This window comes from Hipposideros armiger, unplaced genomic scaffold (assembly GCF_001890085.2).
Source record: "Hipposideros armiger isolate ML-2016 unplaced genomic scaffold, ASM189008v1 scaffold_358, whole genome shotgun sequence".
Taxonomy (NCBI): domain Eukaryota; kingdom Metazoa; phylum Chordata; class Mammalia; order Chiroptera; family Hipposideridae; genus Hipposideros; species Hipposideros armiger.
The window spans coordinates 345,972-368,161 of NW_017731708.1; the positions used below are offsets into that span (position 1 = coordinate 345,972).

Consider the following 22,190-nt stretch of genomic DNA (forward strand, 5'->3'; position numbering starts at 1 on the left):
AGATTGAACATGGCACCTTGAGTTGAGCTGCCCTGAGCTGCTTACGGGCAGCTGGATGGCGACTGGACTTGGAGCTGAGCTATCTGCACCCTGCACAACTAAGATTGAAGGACAACAACTTGGCTGTTCCCCTTCCCCAATTCCCCAACACTGTTCCCCTATCCCAATTCCCCAATAAAATCTTAAAAAAAAAAGTAAACAGAAAGTTCTGTGTGATGGATGCTCTTTCAAAGCTAACTGTGCATAAGGTCCAGCCCTTTATGTTTGAGGTGATACCAGTCATTTGCCCAACAATGCAATTATAGGTTACTTTTTAGATTTGTGTTTCTCTGAGCAATTTAATACTTATTAAACAGTGTGCTCTGCACAATGACACAAGATGTAATCCCTGCAAGAAGGAGTTAATAATCTTCATAATAATTAAGAAAACAAAATCATCAAATAGACCAAAGGGAGCTTCTAAAATGTCCCTCCCTTCATTTTATACTTGAGGAAACTGAAGCCTGGAAAAGCTAATCAAGTTGCTTGGGACCACACATTATTATCAGCAGAGCTGGCGTTAAAACTCAGGACTTCTCATTTCCAACAACATGTTCATTTATGCCTTCAGGAAACATCTGTTGAGTACTTTCTATGTTCTAGCCATTGGGGATTCAAAGATAAATAGGGAACACTCTTGCTGATAAGGAACTCACAGTCTGATGGGAGATACAGTCACAGAAGCAGATGAGTATAGAGCTCAAGGGAAGTGCTTCAGCATTGTCAGATGGTATGGGAGCAGAGAAGGGATCTGCCCACTCTACTATATTAAGGAAAGATTCAGAAAGGCGATGACATTCTGGCTGAGTATTGAATACTGAGTAGGAGTTTACCAGAGAGAGAAAGGGCATCCCAGGTAAGATAACCAATACAGTAGCCCCCCACTTATCCATGGTTTTGCTTTCTGGGTTGCAGTTATCCATGGTTAACCATGGTCTGGAAATATTAAATGGAAAATTCGAGAAATAAACAATTCATATGTCTTAAATTGAGCCCGTTCTGCATAGCATGAAGAAATCTCATGCCATTCTGCTCCATCCCACCCAAGATGTGAATCATCTTTTTGTCCAGCATCTCCACACTGTATATGCTCCCCACCTGTTAGTCACCTAATAGCTATCTCTGCTATCAGATCAACTGTTGAGGTATCACACTGCTTGTGTTCAAGTAACACTTATTTTACTTAATAACAGCCCTAAAGCACAAGAGTAGTCATGCTGGCAATTTATTGGGTTGTTAGAAAAATTATGATGCATTTTTGCAACGAAAAAGAAAAAAAATACGTCATGACTTTTCCAACAACCCAATAGATATGCCAAAAAGAAGCCATAAAGTGCTTCCTTTAAGTGAAAAGGTGAGTACAGTACAATAAGGTATTTTGAAAGAGAGAGATCACATTCACATAAGTTTTATTACAATATAGTGTTATATTGTTAAATTTTATTATTAGTTATTATTTTTAATCTTTTACTGTTTCTAATTTATAAATTTAACTTTATCATAGGTATGTATGTATAGGAAAAATTATATACAGATAGATATCTATCAATCTATATAGAGATATATAGAGATATCTATAGATATATATCAGTACTATCCGAAGTTTCAGGCATTTATTGAAGGTCTTAGAATATATCCCAAACAGATATGAGGAGGCTAGGGTATGTGTGAAGCCTTGGAGATATGAATGTACATTTTCATTACACCAGGATTTCTGAAACTCAGTTCCATAGACATAATCTTAAAGAATCTAGAAAATTTTTATCCTTTTCAAGGGTTAATATTGTATTAACAATATTAGCAGACATAATTCTTAATAACCACCAAGGCACATAAAATATACATTTTTTTAGAGCAACATAGAGCGTCTGACTTGGAGGGGCCCTCAGAGATCATATACGAGCAACTCAGCCCCCATGCACAATGTGCCATGGTTGAGGCGTGATATGGCATAATGAACAGGAAGGCTGCAGACCCAGAGCCACAGTTAAAGAGCAAGAGCAATTAAAGGTTAAAATTAGGTTATTGTCCCCTTTGATGCCCTTCCCCCATGGCATATCACAAAATATAAAAGCAAAAGGAAGGGAAAAAACCGCAAATGGGAAGACAATATCCTCTAGCCAGCCTACTACAATTATAATAAGGTATTTGAAAGAAGAAAAGACATTTCAAAAGGACACCATTATTAATGCCACCAAGAAGGAATTGGAAAGAAGTAGTTTAAATCATTGGTTTTTTGCCAGTTCTCTTTTTTATAGAAAGTATCAATTCTCACTGTGAGTTACTGCACCTTAATTTAGTTAGGAATACATTTTTTAAATGGCTTGCTAAAAGGTGTGATTCAATAGCGAGAAAGTATTATCAAGTGGTACAATGATCCATAAACAGCTATTATCATTATCATTATTATTATTATTATTATTATTTAACATTCTTTAAACACCCAGTCAGCTAAGCACCATAGTAAACTTTGGAAAGATGGTTCTTTCTTTGACAAGGAAAGGTTAAATACACAGAAGAGAGGAAAGCTCAGCTCTACCTAGGATCAGGGAAATTTATTTTTCTACTCTAACTTGTCCTCGCTTTGCTTGTCAAATTAACATAATTCAAGATATTTGACTAGTACTAATAACAGTTATTCCTTACTTGTGTTCAGTGTTTTATACTTTCCAAAGGGATTCATATGCATATCTCATCAGGTAATGTAGCATATAGTTTCTGGAAGCTGTAAAAAGAGGTAGTTTTATTTCAAGAGAAGACCAAAAAAGTTGGCCTGTGAGAGCATAAAAAAGCAGATATACTTTGAAGGAGAAGAGAGATTTTTCAGAGAGGAAATCTGTGCACAAAATGATGGCCACTCCCTCTTTCAGCCACCAGTTTCTCTCCCTGGGGGCAATGACTGTAACCAATTTCTTGTGTCTCCTTCCTGAGATAGCAAATTCACACATGGCATACTATATGCATTGTTCTGCACCCCACTTCTTTCTCTTATAACATATTTTGGAGAGTATTTCATGATGCACTATTATTTTTTTTTAAAGATTTTTATTGGGAAATTGGGGGAAGGGGAACAGACAAGTTGCTATCCTTTTGTTCTTCAGTCTAGTTGTGGAGGACGTTGCTTCACTGGCCCAAGTTGGCACCATCTTTGCGCTCTTCCCGGGCAAGGCAGATCAGTCGCCAGCTTCTGGACAGCTGCTCACTGCGGCTGCTGGCCGCTCACACTGGCTGCTGGCTACACACGGTAGCCCATGACAACCCACTGCAGCAGGGGCTGCAGACTACGCTGTAGCCGGCAACTCACAGCAGCCCAGCTCCAGGTTGAGCTGTTGTTCAGCATCTTAGCTGTAGAGGGCAGTGTCACTGGCCTCATATGTGGGATCCAAACCGGGGCCCTCTGGAGTCCCAAGCCAGCTCTTAACCAACGCGCCACTCGGCCGGCCCCTGCACTATTATTTTTTTTTTTAAGATTTTTATTGGGGGAATTGGGGGAATGGGAACAGTGCTGGGGAATTGGGGGAAGGGGAACAGACAAGCTGCTGTCGTCTTGTTCTTCAATCTAGTTGTGGAGGATGTTGCTTCACTGGCCCAAGTTGGCACCATCATTGCGCTCTTCCCAGGCGAGGCAGATCAGTCGCCGGCTTCTGGACGGCCGCTCACTGCGGCTGCTGGCCGCTCACGCTGGCTGCTGGCTACATACGGTAGCCCATGGCAACCCACTGCCACAGGGGCTGCAGCCTACGCCGTCGCCAGCGACTCATGGCAGCCCAGCTCCAGGTTGAGCTGTTGTTCAGCATCTTAGCTGTGGAGGGCAGTGCACTATTATTTTTAATGGTTGTATCATGTTTCAGGTATAAACGTGCCATAATTTTTTATACTATCCTGCTCTTAAAGGATATTTTGAGATTTTTCAGTTTGTTTCTGGTTCTGCTACTACAATGATTCAATAAATAGCCTTGCAGAAACAACTCTGCAAGTATATATGTGGAAGATAATTTCCCTTAAGTGGAGTTACTGGGCCAAAGTGTATGTGAATTGGTAATTTTGATAGCTGTTGCCAAATTCCCCTCCAGAACATCTATTGGGTTGTCAGAAAAGGCATGACATATTTTGTCTATGTTTTTCAAAGGTCATTTATTTATATAAAGAAAAAAGATCAATCAATGATATATAGCCCATTTTGTTCAATAACCTTTTGCCATCGTTCAGTGAGCTTCATAATTTCTCATTCATAGAAGGACTGCCTTTATTTGTGAAAAATTGAACAAGGTGCTGATTTACCGCCTCATCTGAATTGAACATTATACCCTGCTAGGAGTTTTGAAGAGAGCGGAACAAGTGGAAGTCTGATGGAGCAAGGTCAGGCGAGTATGGTGGGTGTGGCAACACATCCCATCCAAGCTCCAATAATTTTTGATGGGTGATCAAACTCATGTGTGGTCTCGTGTTGTTGTGATGGAACACAACTCCTTTACAATTAACAAGCTCTGGAAGTTTCTGGATGTTGGATTCGTTCAAACTGTCCAATTGCCAACAGTACACATTCGAATTGATTGTTTGGTTCCTTGGTAGGAGCTCGAAAAACACAGCACCTTTAAAATCCCACCACACTGGGGCCAGCCGAGTGGCTCAGTTGGTTAAGAGTTAGCTTAAGAGCGTGAGCTCTGAGCAACAGGGCCACCGGTTCGATTCCCACGTGGGCCAGTGAAACTGCGCCCAAGCTGAGCTGTTGCTGAGCTGCCAACAGGTGGCAGGATGGCTCAGCTGGTGTAACAAGAAGATTGGCTGTTTAATGGTGGGCTACACCCACCCACAACTAAGACTGAACTTGGCACCTTGAGCTGAGCTGCCACCCGGAAGGATAGAGTGTGCAATCTTAACAACAAGGTTGCTGAGTTCAACTCCTGCATGGGATGGTGGCTAGTCCACCCGCAACTAAGATTGAAAACAGCACCTTGAGCTTATAGGCCACGAGCTGCTGACGGGAAGCCAGATGGCGACTGGCGCCCTCCACAACAAGATTGAAGAGCAACAACTTGGCTTCCCAATTCCCCAACACTTCCCCTCCCCCAATTCCCCAATAAAATCTTAAAAAAAATAAAAAAATAAAATACAATCCTACCACACTGAGAGCATAACTTTCCTCTGATGAATGTCTGCTTTCGATGTCGTTTGAGGTGAATCATCACGTCGGGACCAAGACCGTTTGCACACCACATTGTTGTAAACAATCCACTTCTCATCGCCAGTTATCAGTTGCTTAAACAAAGGATCATTTTCCTCACATTTAATGCATATTGCAGATATTTATACGCGTTGTCAAATGAACTTCTTTGAGTTCATGCAGAACCCAAATATTAAGCTTGCTTACATATCCCAGCTTCTTCAGGTAGTCCTGAACACTTGAATGATGGATGCTCAATGTTTCTGCAATCTCTTGTGTCATGTAATGTGGGTTTGACTTGATTAATGCCTTTATTTTGTCATCATCAACCTCGGTGGGCCTCCCTGACCGAGGAGCATCATTGAGATCAAACTCACCAGCATGGAATTTCGTGAACCATCGTTGGTTGGCACTGACATAGAGCATTGTCACCGTAAACTTTATGCAACTTTTCACAAGCTTGATGCGCGTCCTTCATTTTATGGAAGTAAAACAGTAAAATAATGGCAAAAATGCACAGTTTGGTCTTCCATCTTCAACTTGTTGTAAAATCTCCAAAACAACCAAATCGCTCAATTTTTTCTAGAATGAAGCTAGAACTGTCAGCTGTCAAATGACATATCAATAACATAAATACGAATGACTCTAGTACTTCCAAAATGGAACTAGTGCCATCTGTTGCAAACTTGAGTCTTGACTTTTCCAACAACCCAATATATTGATTGAAATTCCAGCAGCAATGTATTGGAGGGCCTATTTCCCCACTGACACTAATGCAATATGTATAAAAATTTTTTATCTTTGATAACCTGATAAGTGAAAACAGGATCTCATGATAGTTTCATTTGCCTTTCTTCTTATTATGAAACTCCTTAAGTGTTTTTTCATAGTTTAAAAAAATCAGTACTTTCTTTTCTATGAACTCTGTTTAATAGCCTCCATCAGTTTTTCTTTGGGGTTAGTTATTCCTTTTTTGATTGACTTAGGACAACTCTTAATAAAGAAATTTGTCCTTAGTAGATAATCTGAATTACATACATGTATATTTTTCTTAGTATGCTGTTTGTCTTTTGGCTTTGTTAATGATGGTTTTAGCCTTACAGAATTGTCTAGTTTTTTTTTTTTTTTTTTTTAGCTGAGCCATCCTGCTACCTGTTGGCAGCTCAGCGGCTGCTCAGCTCGGGCTGGACGCGAACCGCGGTTGCTCAGAGCTCAAACTCTTGAGCGAGCTCTTAACCAACTGAGCCATTCAGCTGGCCCTGTCTAGTTTTAATAAATTAGTGAATGAATCAATCTTAGGTTTTGTTTCATATTTATAAAGTTCTTTGTTAATTCAAGATAATTTCTAAAAGAAACTCCCTCATTTTCACCTAGTACTAGATTTTTGTTTATAAATTAATCCATTTTGTCTTTATTTGGTGTGCAGTAGGATCTAACTTTGTTTTTTGTTTTTTCTTGATGGCTACTAAGTGGTCCTAACTCCATTCATGAATAATTCACCTTTCCTCCACAATTTGAAATGCCACGTTTGTCATATATTAAGTTCCCTTATAGAGAGTAATGCATTGTTAAAGCAATTATTCAGTTTAGGGATCTAGAAATTATCCTGGGTTCATTCACCAGAGCGGATGCTAGATAGACCTACTAAATCCAATATGTGTGGCAAGAAACACAGAAAAAGTAATATGCAGGAAACAGGTAAAGTGCTTAGCTGTAATTAAGACAGCAAATAGGTACAGAGAAAAGTTGAAACTATGAGGGGAAAAAGTAGGGAAGATTCAAAACAAATGTTTTAATGATGCAGAAGGTCATAAGAAGAGACCTTTTCCAACTGCCCTCGTGATAAAGTCCAAACTCCATCACGTGAACTCCAGGTCCTATCTGATCTGGCCTCGGCCTACTCTCTAGCACAGGGTAGGTGACCACCTACTTGTCTTTCAGGTTTTAGCCTAAACATCATTCCCCCAGATCTACTTCCCTGACCTGGCCAAGGCTGAGTTAGGAACTCCTCTTCTGTGTCTCTGCAGGATTCTGTACACTATAGACTCTAATAGTCTAGGCTCTTAATGCTTCTACCTCTCTTGTGGATATTTTCCTCCACTCCCCAGCTTCGATTTCTCTTTCTTCTGGCAACAAAATTTCTCTCTAGGGGTCTGCCCCTTCTCTTACAATATGCTTTCGTGTTTCTGGTGCCATCGACTCCACCCAGAGGTCCCATACAAGATCTAGAGCAAAGCCATTTAGCACCAATCATTCTCCAGGCCCCAATGATTAGTTCAGGGATGGGTGTGTGCCCTATGACAGCTACTAGGATGCAGTGAAACAGGCAGGAGAACCTGAATGAAAATTCACATCAAAAGTCATCATACAACACAAGGCTGCAGGATGGACAAATATGAAGAAGTGGGACCAAGAAATGGAGAATAAGAGAATATCAGTTGAAGCCCTTGATCAAAGCTGAAACCGGTCTTGTCCCTGGACTGTTTAATATTGTGAGGTAATAAATTTCCTATTTTTTCTTAAGTCATTTTAAGTTGGGTTTTCTGTCACTCCCAACAGCAACTTCTTAACTGCTCCTAAAGTTGAAGCTTCTTCAGGGCAGAAACTGTGTTTTAATGCTATTGTATTCCTAGTACCATGCTTGAAGCACAGCAGCATTAAATAAATATACAAGGAAAAAAAAGGAATAAACTATCTGACCAAGTTCTTTTAGATACTAAAATAACACTTGCTTCTGTGATTTGATAGTTTATTTTCAAAAGATCACTGAGCTAGCTGATGGCAGAGCCTAGATTCAAATTCAGGATTTATATGGGTCAAAATCCTTGGTTTTCTCATCTATGAAATGGTGATAATAATATCTACTTTGAGGTTTGAAATAAAAATGATGATAGGCCTGTGTGTGTGGTCCTCATGCCAGCCACCAGCCTGAAGACCCACCACTAGCTGCAGGCCAAGTCCAGGATTGCATGCATGGGGCCTGTTCACCACTCCTGCGGAGCTCTCTGTGCTGACCAAGAGTTACCAACTTTACTGCCAGACTGTGTTTCCTCGGGCTGGAGTTTGTGCAGAAAAGGTGCAGGGGGCCTGGGCCAAGTCCTGGCAGAACACAAGGCCCTAGAGGGATGGGGCTCAGAGCTGATGGCTGGGAACCAGGCCGAGAACCAGCATCTGCACTCGCTATGGCATGAGGAGAGGTAGGCCAGGGAGAAGGTGTGCCAGGTGAGAGGCTCAGGCCCGGGCACTCAGCTCAAAGGGCTAAAGGTGCTACAGCTGCAGTCAGGGGAGGAAAAACTTCCTCACCTGAGAGTCCTGGAGCCGCAGATACAATAGAAGAAGCATTGGACTTCATGAAGACTACAAAATGGACCATTCCAGAGAGGGGCTGATGATCAGGCCACAGCACAGAGGCTTCCAGGGACTCAGAGAATACAGTACCAGCCCAGGGCCCAGGGACTACATGTGTGTGGAGTTAGGAGAGTTGGGCCTGATCTGGAATAAAGCGTCTGGTGCTTCTTATGAGGAAGGCTCAGCCTATTCCAGTGCAGCCCCCACATTCTGGGTCCTGCACCCACCACTTGGTCAAAAACTGCCCAACACAGTGTCCTGTTCTGCCCATATGTACAACTCTTGGCACAGCACCAGGCCTTAGAGTGGTTTCCATCTTACAAAGAAGCAGACTGGGCCATAGTCCCCTGGGCAGCCAGGTCATCTCCTGAGTATCATGGAGGGTAGGAGGTGGCAAATTACAATCCATAAGCCAAATCTGGCTGCTGCATGTTTTTATAAATACAGGTCTATTAGAACACACACATACACAATAAAATAATAATAATAATAATAATAATAATAATGGCAACTACATATAACAAATACATATTCTTAAAACTAGAATTTCACCCTTTTTCTCCTGCTCCTCAGAATCTTTATGGATTATGAAAACCACATAGAATTCTCTAAACTCTGAAAGGAAGGCATAAGGCTATGAGAGAGTACTCTGATTTCTGCAAGTAAAATTATGTTTTTATTTAGCTTCCAATTGTCTCTGCTAATGAGAGAATGCAAAGTAGTGGATAATCCAAAGTTATTTATAAGTGCTTGGGGAACTTATTCTGTGATGTGTTCAGGAGTAAATTTTCCTTCCTAATTGCATTTTGCCTACAGTGGCACCAGAATGAGTTTGGACTGTCTGAGCATATATTGATTGGGTGATAAAGAAGATAATCATTGTGCTGGACAGGAACAGAAACCATTTTAAAATGTTTTAAAATTTTACTTCATATAACCCTCAAAGCAGATAATCCATGAAAATCCATATAATCCATAAAGCAGAGTGGTTACTGGCAGCAGAGTATATGAAATATTTTTTATTCCACTGCATCATTATGATTTTAGTGTAGCATTATAATTTTTTATTTTGCAATAACTGAAAACAATCTTATCTACTTTAGTTAGTGGAAATTTCATTGATTGTAAAATTTTATACCACTTAAATAATCTCATGTTTCAATTACCATCTTCTTAAAATAGCACAAGTGGTAGCTAAAGCATTATTTATTCTGTTCATAAACTAATGCTGTTTAAATTGCTAGTGAAATGTATTCAAAATTCTTTATGCATTTTTTTCACCCTTCATATCCCCTGCTGTGCAGGATTTAAAGGCCAAGCAGAATATTTGAAATATACTTTGGGCATTCTTAGAAAAAAAAGCTACCTAAATTAGGTGAAGTAGCTATCTTTTACAAGGCCCTGGCACCCTTTTCATGGGGGCTGGTGATTTTCTACATTGATACATTATTTCTGGAGGGCAGTTTTCCAATTTGAATAAAAATCCATGAAATATTTAGCATTTGATTCAATTACACTTTGAGGAGTTATCTTAAGAAAAAAATTAAATACACAAAAAAGATATGTCATTGCAGCATTATTTACTATAAGGAAAAAAAATCTAACTTTCTAACAGTAGTGCCATATCTGTAATTTTAAAAATCATGTTTTCGGAAATTATTTCATAGCCAAACAATACACTTATAATATAATTACTATTAAGTTTAAAACACACACAAGGGCAGAGAATTATCCCAGATATCTATATGAATATGTATAGACTCTATGGGTGTGGTCGGAAATGGAAGAAATTTGACAGTGATTATTAAGGTTGTAGGACTATGGCTAATTTTTACTTCTCATTTTTAACTTATTGTACCATCTCAAGTTTCTGTAATAAACATGTATAACTTTTATAAGAATGAGTTTTATTTCAATAACTAGATTCTGGTTTCCAGAGCAGGTAGATTAGGTAAACAGCCCTTTTTAGAGGCTCTCTTTCTAAAAAAGAGGCTTCAGGCCTGAAGATGTTTTACAGCTACTGTTTCTAATTAGCCAGTTCCTTATCATAGCTGTACTTCACAGTATGGCCTATGATACAGAAATTCTTTAGCAAGGTTGGCTATCCCCTTGCTGTTCAGTAGGAGAATTTACTTTCCTAGAGAAAAATTTTATCTTCCTCTTTCCAGTCTCTTCCATCTAACATCTACCTTCTCATCTTAAATCCTTGACTTAAAACTCACAATGATTTCTATGCTTCTTGTCCAGAGGCAGGAAGACCTGTTAGGAGGCTGTTGAAATAGTCTGGGTGAGAAATGATAAGCCTGAACCAAGACAGAGTGCGTGTGTGTGTGTGTGTGTGTGTGTAGCTGAGCAGGAGATGCAAAAAGCCCATATAGCCCACATGTATCCTCTGCCTAGAATGAGCTTCCCTTCATCTTTACTCACCCAGATCCGCACATCTTTTAAGCCTCCATTCAAATGCTTCCTGCTTCATAAAAATCCTTTTTGTACCCATAATTGGAAGTAGTTTCACTTCCTTTGATTTTCACTTTTTACCATTTTTTTGTACCTGTACTTTTTATTTTGAAACTATTTAACAAAAAAGTTGCAGGTACAGTACAGTACAAAGAACTTTTTTCTTAAACCATTTGAGAGTGACTTGCCAAGGCAATGCCCTACCACCACTAAATACTTTAAATGTGTATTTCCTACAAAAAAGACATTCTCTACATAACCACAGTATAGTCATCAAAATGGGAAAACAGTATCGAAACAATAATGCTATTTATTCCCAACTCCAGTAATGTTCTTTATAGCAAAAGATCCTCTTCCGAATTAAGTGTTGCATTTAATTATCATGTCTCTTTAATCTCATTCAATCTGCAACAATGTCTCAGTCTTAAGTTTCATAACCTTGACACTTTAGAAAATTACAGGCCAGTAGAATATACATGAAGTTGAGTGTATCTGATGTTTCCTCATGACTAAATCCAGGTTATCCATCTTTAGTCAAAATATCACAGAAGCTCTGCTATGTTTCTAGTAAGTGGTATATGATTACAATTTGTTCTATTTTTGGTTATATTCACTTTGATCACGGGATAAAGATGATTTCTGCCCATCTTTTCAACTCTGAAGTTACTCTTTTCCCCTTTGTGATTAATATTATTTTGTGAGAATGTACTTTGAAACTTTTAACTTATTGATTCACTTTTTTTTTAAGATTTTTATTGGGAAATTGGGGGATGGGAACAGTGCTGGGGAATTGGGGGAAGGGGAACAGAAAAGTTTCTGTCGTTTTGTTCTTCAGTCTAGTTGTGGAGGACATTGCTTCACTGGCCCAAGTTGGCACCATCATTGCGCTCTTCCCGGGCGAGGCAGATCAGTCGCCGGCTTCTGGACGGCTGCTCATGGCGGCTGCTGGCTGCTCATGCTGGCTGCTGGCTACACACGGTAGCCCATGGCAACCGACTGCAGCAGGGGCTGCAGCCTAAGCCGTCGCCTGGGGACTCACGGCAGCCCATCTCCAGGTTGAGCTGTTGTTCAGCATCTTAGCTGTGGAGGGCAGTGTCTTTGGCCCTTATATGTGGGATCCAAACTGGGGTCCTCTGGCGTCCCAAGCCAGCTGTTAACCAACGCGCCATTGTCCAGCCCTGATTCACTTTTTATTAGTATGGACTCACCGTTCATCTATCCTATGAGCTATAATCCCTTACTATCATTATTTATTTTGAAGCCCAGATTGACACAGACTTGGCCAGTGGCAGCCTCCTTAAAGTGGCTCCTATGTCTTTTGACATGTCTTCATCATTCTTTGAGCATTTCCTTGTTTTGTGATATAAAATGTTCCAAACTTATTTGTATTTTTTTTTTTTGCCCAGACCTAGAATCTTTCATTTCTACAAGGACTCCTGATTCCCTTCAGAATAGGATTTAGAAGTCAAAGTCTGAGCCCTAGGAGTTCTTAATGCTTTTGGAGTTTCACTGCTCCCAGGACCACTCAGTGGACAGAGATTAGTCATCTTGGAAATACATGTATGTGTACATATATAAATCCACACACATTTGCATCTACCAGTTATTAAGACACCTACCTATATACTGAAACTCATAAGCGTTAATGCTTAAATCCTCCAATTCCACTGAGCTTACTCTAGCTATCTCTCTTTCCATATTTATAATTCCATTTTTCAGCAGTGAGAAACCTGGCTCCCATTAACCTTAATGTAATTACTTATTTAAACGCTTCCCCTATATGTAACCAATCTCTTACATTTGAAACTACCAGCTTCCCACATTTCCTTCTTACTCTACTCAGACCATGTCCTGCCTCCCCTAAAATTGCATGCCAAGTCACCCTTCTTACCCCCCTCCCCACATGTACACACTCCTCAACCTGTTCATTCTCTGACACCCCATACAAGGCCACTGGCCCCCATGTGGATTCCCTCTTCACCCTGCTTAGACTCTGATTCCGCACTCTAGACCATCCTAAACATGTATCTTCCTCACTCCCCCAGGCTGCCCTATGCATGGATATCCTCTTCACTCTGTTTACAAATAATAACAATTTTTAATTAAAGGAAAAGAGACACTGGTAGAATTTTGAGTCTAGGGACATTCTAATACCTTAAAGTCCTTGGCCAAACATTGGCTCTATTAGAATACTTGAAACACTCTCAAAGAAGAGGTATTCCTTCTTTTCTACCCAACAGACCAATCATCAATATAATCATTGTTTAAAAGTGAAAATATATCCGTTTTTCGTTATTAAATATCACACACACTCACACTCCTTTGCCACGAGAGTTTCCTTCTTTCTCACTTATTTCTCTCTGGATCAAAATTTGGCAAGAGAATCAAATTATTAATATTTCAAATGGAAAACACTGCCTATTATATGCTGTTGCTGGAAAGAGTCCTCTGATGCAGTGAGAATGATGGCAGCAACAAAGGGATTACAAGGAAGGTATTATGGAAGACAGGAAAGAGAGATGAGAGAATAAGAAAGTTAAAAGGTGGCAATGAGGAAAGTAGCATGAAGGGAGATGCAAAGAGGAGACCCCGGAGAAGGAGCCTAAATGGGAAGAATATGAAAAGCGAATAGTCAGGTGACATTCAGGAGAGTCTGACTTGGCCACCAAATCCCATGGAAAAGAGGTCCCACTCAATAGATAATCAGCCCCAAGGCAGTGCTACTGTCAAGATGAGAAAAATATATATCATCTATTTCAAGGTCACAGGTCTAAGTAAGTATGGAGAAGCTGTTAGTTTATACATTTCCTGTAATACACAACTGAATGAAACCGATATCCAGAAGCTTGGGGTAGCCAACTTCCGGATTTTTTTTTAAATTTTTTTATTGTTAGTTTCAGGTGTACAGAACAATGCAATAGTTATCCTTTTCGCCCTCACAAAGTAACAACCCCCGTCCCCCCATCTACTGCCCTCCCACCCCCGATATCATGCTTATCTATTACAATTCCATTGATTCCATTCCCACTCTCTACTCCATGTCCCGTGACTATATGTATATATAATTTTAGTTGACATACAATATTATTCAACATCAGCTTCAGAAATACAGTGCGGTGGTCAGGCCTCTACACCAACTATGAGCCAACTTCTGGATTTGGTCTACATATTTGCTTACTGTCACCTTTAAATAATCCCTGTTTGGAGAGTCACTTTTGGAGAACACATAGACATCGCTATCTGCACAATGAGAAGGTTCTTGGTTAACCAAAATTTTAATGAGGAAAAATACTGATTTATATGTATAAATGGAACACCTGCAACTCTTAACATCACATCTAATTTTGCTGCTTTGATAAAAAAAGAAACTGCATATCCTGTAACTCATGATGTCAATGTTTCAGACTCAGTCCCCTACCAACCATCTAGAGAGATGTGTCTAGTGTTGTGGTCTTGTAAAAGCGAGGGTATTAAACCACTGCTTTTTAAACAGTTTTGGTTCAAAAAAGTATAACAGAATATGAAGCTCTTCTTTACTGCATCTAAGACTGCTGAATTTCCAAAATGTATCCTTGAAACACAATAGAACTTAAGGCAAATGTTTTAGAGAGACAGAATACCCATTCTCAGAATAACTTAATTTGCAGTTAATTCATAGTTTGATTTAATTCACAGATATTTTTAGCTAAGGTTAATCTTTCTGCATGCTTCCCATAGGTGCTATTACAGATACTACTGAAAATATCAATAGAAAACATTAGTTACTTTCTCAACATTCATCTTTCTTCCTTCAATTTTGTTTGGATACCCTTCCCCGAAAGACTGAGAGATAACAGACCTCATTGCCAAGTTGTTCCTGCAGTCAGCACATGGCATTGCTCTGGTTCCTGTTGTAGACAGAGAAGTTATATGGCCTGCCTTGGTTCAATCATAGTTGGGGGAAAGGTCCCTCTCTCTTTTAGAATGTGAACAAGAATATATTTTGGATCAAATGGTGCTGGCACGTATCTTGCAACCATAAGGAAGCCAGTCTGAATTCAACACTGTCACACTGAGGAAAGCTCAGCAAAAATATGGGAAGAATTGGGATCCACAATGACATTGTTGAATTACTGAGACACCAACCTGACCAAATCTGACTGTACTTCTGGATTCACTGTTATGTGAGATAATAAACTTCTTTACTGTATAAGTATTGCATACTTCTTCACTGAATTGGGCTTTTGTGTGTTTGTAGCCAGAAGCATCCTAGTTTATCAAACCAGGTCCAAGCTCCAGTCTGAAAGCCAAAATTTCAGGCAGACATCCATGCCAACCTTGCAGTGCTGGGGAAAGTGCTTTTTTTTTTTTGCATTTTAAATTAAAGTTCATTAGGGTGACAATGGTTAGTAAAGTTACATAGGTTTCAGGTGTACAATTCTGTAATACATCATCTATATATTACATTGTGTGTTCACCACCCAGAGTCAGTTCTCCTTCCATCACCATATATTTAACCCCTTTTACCCTCATCTATCACCCCTATCCCCTTGACCCTCTGGTAACCAGTAAACTATTGTCTGTATCTACGAGTTTTTGTTTCTTCATTTGCTTGTCTTGTTCCTTTGTTGTTTTCAGCTTTATATAGTGCCATCTGTGACAACATGGATGGCTTGAGATTATAATGCTAAGGGAAAGTGCTTTTACAAGTTAGAGTCAAGAGTTACAAGGACTTTTCAGTTTCCCTGCAGAAAAAAAAATCTGAAACTAATTGAGAACACTAGAGAGTTCTATTGCAGGTTCCTTCTGTTTAGAAAACTTTTAAATAAATGTGCACCAAAGAGAAACAATAATGCCAGCTTTGCAAAGGTAAACTCATTGGTTTGAACACAAAGGAAATAATACTCCATAAATTCAATCCAAAAGAGTCTTGGAAAATTCTGATGTTCTTTGACAACAATCTATGTTTGAGTCACAGTTTTTAGCACCAGCTGCCATCAAAATAAAATGTCAAAATCAATTTAGTGCCCAAGGTAACTTTCATGTTGCTATGTCAACCTCTTATTCAAAAATTTAACATCTGATGCCTTAATTTGGGCAGAGTTAATGTTTACTTTCTTTTGGGAAGGTTTTTTTTCCCATAAATTATATTTATTTCCAGAAAGTCACGATTAGCTTTTACACAACTTTTTCCATAAATAAATTATTCTGTGGTCAAAATCGATTTGATTTCCAATTTAATAAAATAAATCATATACAAATGTGTTATATATATATATATATATATATATATATACACATATATATATATATATATATATGTTTTACATACTTTTCTAGGGAGAAAATTTATATTTTCATCTGATTTACAAAAAAGTCATAACTCAAAAATTTAAAACTATTGCTGGAGACTGAGTAATAACTGCAGGTGGTCAGAGAAATTACCATGAAAGGGGGAAAGAGATAGAAGGAATAAAATAAGATGTATTTAAAGAATGTTGATATGGACGGATATAAGGGAGAACAGGTATAAGAAAACTCTGTCTCCTGGATATGGCAAAGTGGTAGTATATATATTTGAGTCTGTTACAGCGTAGTGGGAAACAAACACAACAAGTGCATAAGAAGCCACAGGAGACTTTAAGATATTTAATGACAATACATTGCAGTGCATGTGAAAATTAGGTACATGCCTGTATCAGTCGAAGTCCTGGCAGGAAACTCAAGGCACAATCCAAAAGAGCAATTGAAGAGATTTTAATGAAAGGAATATTTACAAAAGAGTAGACAAGATTAAGGGAAGCCACAGGGATAGTGAAGGAGTCTACAATGGACAAGAAGAGGAGGAAGTTTTCTCAGACACTAGCCTTGTGGGAGTCATAGCTACAGGGCCAGAATAGCTGACAGGAGCCATGATCTTAAGAAGAGAGATGCAGAAACTGCCAAACTGCATTCCCACAGGAAAGGACCCAGGAATATAAATGCCCCAACCTCACTCTCTTCACATCCTCTGACCTCCTGCCAGAGCCTCTCATTGACCAAATCCACACAAAATCTGAGGGAAGGGGGGAACTGGATTATGCTGAAAACATCAATCCCTGAGGCTCGAATAGGGTCAAGGGTGCAGAAGAACCTGACAGGGCAAGCAGACACCACCCAACACAGACACTGCCCAAATAACAGCATGGGAGGGGCTCTCATTAAGAAATGGAGATATTTGGTTCTACAACAGCTTTGAATACACATTTTGGGCTAAAATGTGTACTTTATAATTCTTTCCATATTGCTAATGTTAGTTTTTAGTCATCATACTTCATGTTGAGAACTTTTTTAATATAACCAAATACATATTTCATAATCATTCATTTTCTGACAGTTAATCCAATCCTTTTCCCTCAGACAAAAATACTCTTCTAATTCCATAATCTAGGCAGTACTTTATTAGTGTCAAAGCACAAAATATTGGGTTGTCGGAAATGTCATGATGCATTTTTGCAATGAAAAACATAGGAAAACTACATCATGACTTTTCTGATAACCCAATATTTATGTAAACTTGAGATAATTTACTTTTATTCCATCTCCAAACTATACTGATTCATATTAGATTTGCATTTCTCCTATGAATTGCTATAATCATAAATTTTATCTGGGAATATGGGTAAATGTGTGCATATAATTTACTGAACTGATTAATAGAGAGTCCATGTGGATAAGTGATCTAAAATCTTTTCAGGAATTGATTATGTAGGTTCTGTGGTACAATGGAAAGCATTCTATACTTTAGGTCTGGAGGCACTGGTTATCATCTGTCTCTTTATTAACAAACTAGAACTCTGGCAAGTCCCTTCACCCACCCAGAATCTCTTTTATCCATAAAAGAGGAAAAAGAGACTCTGATGTCACTTCCAACTTTCAAATTCTGTGGTTCACAATGCCTGTCTCTAATTATCATGCCTTACAGGAATCATCAGTTTTTCTGCGTATTGGTTGCTTTGGTTTGAAAGGAATTTTTTAACCAATGTAGAGAATGCTAAATACTCTATTTTAAATTAAAATTTAGATAAAGAAACTAAATTAACTTTTAGATAAAGAGATTAAAATGCACCAAATCCTCAGTCATATTTTCAGTCTAAGAGTTATAGCCTCCCATGAACCTTGGCATTTCCCTGAATTGCATAAATTATGTTTACCATTTCACAGGTAAATATGTGCATGCCTAAGTAATGGCTCCACAAAGCTATGAGGAACGAAGAAGATAATTTGTGGCCTAGAGTAGACCTGTACTTTGTAATTCAACTCCATTGAAGAAACTCTCCTTAATACCCTTAAAATGGTCGTCAGTGTCCTAGGACCAAAGAAAGAGCTACTTAGCCACTGATAAGGCTGAACTATTCCATGCAAGCTGTCACATGGGTACTTATATACATTCCTTCATGGTATAAATAAATAATTATTTATGTATTTAATACCTACTATACATTGTATTAAGTTTATTACATATATATATATATATACATTTTTTTTAAATTCTCACAACTGTCCTTTGATAATAAGTCAAATTTACTGGTCTCAGAGAAGTCAAGTAACATAACCAAAGACAATAGCTAGTAAATGATGCAGCCAGGATTTGAACCTAAGACTCTAAAGCCTATGCCTTCATTATTGTTACCCTAGTGTTTCCAGCAACACTGGTCAGATACATCCACTACATCTCAAATACTTCATTTGTTTTTCATAGAAAATGACGCTTTCCAACTAATTTTGCTTTCTCCCTTTAGCAATGCCTCTGCACATTAAGCCTCTCCACATGTCCCCCTAGCAATATCCACCACTCTATCAGAAATGAGAACCAGACAGGCTTGGCCTCAATTGTAAGCATTTTCAAACTCTGTAACAGGGGCAATTGATACCTCAACAAGGCTATTAGGCATTAAAAGCCCTATCTCTTTTCTCTCTTCTTAATTATAGACATTTCCCCATAAGTATCTACCTCCTCTCTCCTTCCACCATAATTACCCAGTTGTCCAAATAACTTATCCCCTACTTCAATTCTCTCTAGAAAACATTTACTTTCAAAATGTGCTTTAGAGAATTTTACACCTTTATTGGTCTTTGAGAAATAAAGAAAGATTGGAAGCACTGCCCTAGATCAGCCTCCTTCTGTCTTAGATTGGGTTTCCTAGAAACAGACTGAGATGGAGAACTGTGTGCTGAAGGCTGCCTGTGGAGTATTCCCAGGAGAATCACCTGCAAGGAAGTGAGGAAAGAAGGACTGAGGGAAGGAGGACCCAGGACTGGGCCAGCCCTAATGAGGGGTCTAGGATGAGCAGCATGGTATGCACTACACCCTGCTGGACTCATGGACCTAATTTGTGTCTTCAGTCTAATTACCTGTTCCTCTTCCACTTTTCAAGGTTCTAAAGACTACTTTGGAATCTGACTATGCACAATTTAAAAGAGCTTGAGCTCGCTCTCCTGGGGAACTAAATGGAACAAAGAAAGATTATGAAATATGAAAGTTCTAAAAATAATAGAATGAAATTGGGTAATTTGAATGAAAGCCAGTCAAATATATGTGGAATATATCATACTACTGACTCATTATCAGGCCACATAATTTAATTATATTCTACTTACCATGCAATTTTCACACCCTAAATCTTTCAGTGAGAAGTCTGTGTTATGTGATTAAGAAAGGGGAGAGAGAGAGAGAGAGAGAGAGAGAGAGAGAGAGAGAGAGAGAGAGAGAGGCTTCATTTAAGAGAAGCTTAAATAAGGATGGCAGAATATAGTGCAAATTCAGAAACATTTTTAATATGTAAAAGATATGATGGAAATTCATCTTTTGTTTTCTATAAATAAGCTGGGTTTATCTTAAACTATTAGTAAGAATATCCTTCCCTTTCATCTTTCCCTCAACTTGAGCCATTTACAACTTGTAACACAGAGAGCCAGGGTTCCAGTGCATGGAAGACAAGTCCCCATGGCTTCTGGCTGTGCAAACCAGTGGAGATTGTGGCTGAGTGAGATGGAGGGTGGCTGGAGTCCCAAGTGTTCCTCTTGAAGGGCCCATGCACAGATTTATTCTCTGATGGATTCATTCACCTTGAGCTCCAGTGCTCAGACAGCAACTTGAAAAGTGCCAAAGACATACAGGGAAGAACTGAATTCTCTGGCTTCAGGACAAGAGCTGGAGAGGCCGTTTTTACCCAGGTAGAATGCTGGCAGAAGCCATTGTTCCTTTGTTGAGTCCTCCTCCAACCCAGCCTGCAGACCCAGGTGGGCACCATATCAGAATCTCCATTGAGCTGGCTATCACCATTTACCTGGCCCTGGTGATTCCCTGAGACACTGCCCCACCCAACTTTCAGACCCAACCAAGCTACTTCCAGTGGCTTTTGCATACAAATGGCATGTCTTGGCTCATGCTGCAGACTTTCCTAAAATCTCTCAAAGGTTCACAAACCTCAAACAAGCAACATCTGGCCTCGGCATGCCCCGTACTCTTGCTAAGCAGCCCCAAGCCCGACACTAGTGGCAGCTGGCCTCAGTTTGCAGCTTAGCCTCTCCCAGGAAGCTCCAAGCCCAGCACAAGTGGCAACCATCTGCAAATCACTTTGAAGCTTATACCAAAGTGGCCCCAGGCAGGGCACAGGAAGCGGCTGATCTTGACCTGTAACACAGTCCCTTCCAAGAATCTCCAGAACCAACACATTCAGTGGCCAGCTTCAGACCACACTAGAGAACCACACAATTAGTGTCACAAACAACACACCCAAAGGGAAGACTCAGCAGGCACAAGAGCTCAGCTGAAGTGAATCCAATTCTATCCTGCTCTGTAGGGTCCGCACCTCCACAACAGCACCTCCACTGTAGTCACAGCCAATTTTCATAACCAATAAGCTTCAGGGTCAGTCCTTCCCATTGATGTGCCAATAGCAATCAAGATTCAACTACAACAGGAGGGAACATACACCCACACAAAGGACACACCTGGAGTGCCTGGCTCAGGTGACCAGGGAGATTGCTTCTGTGGGACCCACAGGACACCTACTACATAAGGCCACTCTACTAAGACCAGGAGGTATAGCGCTTTACCTAATGCATAGAAACAAGCACAGGGAGGCAGCCAAAATGGGGAAACAAAGAACACGTCCAAAATGAAATAAGAGAACAAAGCTCCAGAAAAAGAACTAACCAAAATGGATACAAGAAATCTACCAGATGCAGTTTCAAACACTAGTTATAAGGATGCTCAATAATATCAGGGAGAATTTCAACAAAGAGACAGGAAAATGCAGATATAAAACATGAAAAAGAACTAGTCAGAAATAGACTACAATAACTGAAATGAAAAATATATTAGAGGGAATCAATAGTAGATTAGATGAAACAGAGGGTTGAATCAGCAATTTAGAAGATAAGATAGCAGAAAACATCCAATCAGAACAGCAAAAATAAATGAGGTTAGTTTAAGGGGCCTCTGGGGCAACATCAAGTGTACCAACATTCTCATCATGGGGGTACCAGAAGAAGGGAGAAAGCAAGAGACTGAAAACCTATTTGAAGAAATAATGATGGGAAACTTCCCTAACTTGGTGAAGAAAATAGACATACAAGCTCAGGAAGTGCAGAGTCCCAAACAAGATGAACCCAAACAGGCCCACACCAAGACACATCATAATTAAAATGCCAAAAGTTCAAGACAAAGAGAATTTTAACAGCAGCAAGAGAAAGGCAACTAATTACCTCCAAAGGAGTTCCCATAAAACTGTCAGCTGATTTCTCAACAGAAACTTTCCAGGACAGAAGGGATTGGCTTGAAATATTCAAAGTAATGAAAAGAAAGGACCTACAGCCAAGACTACTCTACCCAGCAAAGCTATCATTTAGAATCAAAGGACAGATAAAGAGCTTCCCAGAAAAGAAAAAGCTAAAGGAATCACTTCCAAACCAGTATTACAAGAAATGTTAAAGGCACTTCTTTAAGAACAAGAAGAAATATAAAAAATATGAATAATAAAATGGCAATAACTACATATCTATCAACAATTACTTTAAATGTAAATGGAGGCAATCAGTCCAAACTTGGCGACCATTTCAATGGAAGCCAGGAACCCATGAGCACTGTGCATTCCCCCTGGTCCCCTACCCATCCCACAGAACACCACCCTCCACTGCTGGGTTCCCTAGCCAGCAC

At 39.4% G+C, this 22,190-nt stretch overlaps 1 protein-coding gene across 1 annotated transcript in view; it reads left to right on the plus strand.

The window, feature by feature from the left end:
- HTR1E (5-hydroxytryptamine receptor 1E) overlaps positions 1-22,190 on the plus strand; it is a 77,050-nt gene that overhangs the window by 31,290 nt on the left and 23,570 nt on the right. The window lies entirely within an intron of this gene.